We start from the raw sequence: 2,356 nt of genomic DNA on the forward strand, positions 1-2,356 counted from the left end.
ACTGTCAATATGCTTCCCGCCAACCAAACTGTGAAACAATTGTTGTCAGATCACCAGACACGGAAGTCTTCTTACTTCTCCTTTCATTCTCAGAGACAATTGGAAAGACCCTGATTTTTTATACTGGCTGTGGCAACAACAGGCGACAAATCAATGTCTCTCAGATAGCAAAGACTTTGTCTAAACAGATGTGTGATGCATTACTTGGTGTCCATGCATTCACAGGCTGTGACACAACAAGTTGCTTTGGTGGGCAAGGAAAACTGAAAGCTCTAAAATTTCTTCTAAAGGAGGAAGATCCTAGAATTCTGTTCTCCAGATTTGGAACATCAGCAGCTGTTTCGAGTAATGACTGTCTCGTGTTAGAGTCATTTGTGTGCAAGCTGTATGGCAAAACCTCATGCACAAGTGTCAACAAAGTGAGGTATGACATAGTTCGCCAGCGTTTCAAAGGAAAGAAAGGTACCATCTCATGCAGTGGTGGAATTGATCTGTGTCAGATGCCTCCTTGTAGTCAAGTATTGTCACTGCACATATCAAGAGCCAACTTTCAAACTCTCATTTGGAGGAATGCAGTGTGCCAGAATCCTAGCATTCCAAAACCAGAGGATAACGGTTGGCAGAGAAATTCTGCAAATGAATTGGAAGTACAGTGGTTCAAAGATGCTTTCATTCCAGATGAGTTGCAGGAAATTGTGTATGAAGAAAGCTGCACCAGTACTGACGAAGATACATATGCCGAGGATGGTAGTGATAGCTTTGACAGTGATTTCCTTGACGACACTTCAGAGGACGAAGAGGATTTTGCTACTGATGATGAGGATATGTAATAAATTGGTGAGCAGTGCAAACTGTTAAGGAGTAAAGCATGTTTGCAAAACACATAAGGATATTGTTTTTATGTACTTACTGCATCTTGAATCAAGAATCCCTTTTGAGTATCAATTATTCTTCATAATATAACAATGCGATTTCGTTCAAAAGTCTTCGGTAATGATGCTTCACTTGGGTTGTGAACAAATTAGTCTTTTTTCATGATATATCTATTGTTTTTACCACACCTTCAACTTACTTTTAAATGTGACAACTGGACATCAATACCATGTTTAAAAAGAATGAAAATTATGATGAATTTGGCATCCCACAAAGTGGAGAAAAATTTAAGGGTTGCGTACACTTTTAGTTTTTCCTGTGACGTAGAAATATGAAGGTTGTTGTTGAGGCTTGGGCCATAGCTTTCTCCAGTGCTACATTTTTAATGAACATGCTGTTTTTGGCCATATTTAAAATAATTTTTGTGTAAAACAATGAAATAGCCCATAAGTTTAGATATGACACTTCATGAGATTACTGACAAATTGTTTCAACTTTCTGTGAATCTATATAATATTTACAAATTGAAAGCTTGTGCACATAGTTTGATAGTATATTCAATTTCCTTCAGTTTGATACCCAATTTGCATATATTTGAATTAATATTGTAGTCTCCAGAGCCTTTGAAAGAAATGTTGTCTCTTTTTTGCAAGGGGACACAACTCACTTTTTTCAAAGAGCCATAACTCTCTTAAATGACACTTATTTTTACGGTAACAGTGGAATTTGTATGGCCAATAAGTTCTATTATTTGAAAAACATAGTGGCATAAACTCCCAAAGGGGGGGGAGGGGGGGTCCCAGTGGCCTAAGCACTATAGTGGGATCTTGTGCTGGTGTCTGGGTGAAACATTTAGGTGATGTCAAACTAAGTACACTGACATTGTGCTCTTGGAATCTACATATGTTCCCTATTTATACCATTCCCCTTTGTCTTACTTTTTCCTCAAGTCATTTTAATTATACACCTATAATGTTTTTTTACTATCCAATTCTCATCATTTTTACTAGCGCTGATATGACCTAAAAGTGTTGCAGGCGCTATAAAACCCTTCAAAACAAATTATTATTATTGTTATTATTTTTATTATTATTATTATTATTATTATTATTATTATTATTATTATTATTATTATTATTATTATTATTATTATTATTATTATTATTATTATTATTATTATTATTATTGTTGTTGTTGTTGTTAGTAATAATATCATTATCAATATTATTAATATTATTGTTAATGGTGTTGATATTGTTTATGTCATTATAATTGTTTTTTTTATTTGTTCTTCATATTATTCTTATTCAATTTATTACCATCACCACCACCATCATTTAAAAACCATAGTTTGAAGTAAAGGTTGAGAAAAGACATAATTTACGTCCATCATTCTTATCTGATTAAAAAAGGTCAGTTTTATTTGTAAATGTATGCGGATATTGAATATTTACCTTTTATTTTTTTTTACTGATTTTTACCT

This window comes from Berghia stephanieae, chromosome 5 (genome assembly GCF_034508935.2).
Source record: "Berghia stephanieae isolate SIO BIC M18660-M18661 chromosome 5, UCSD_Bste_1.3, whole genome shotgun sequence".
Classification (NCBI taxonomy): Eukaryota; Metazoa; Mollusca; class Gastropoda; order Nudibranchia; family Aeolidiidae; genus Berghia; species Berghia stephanieae.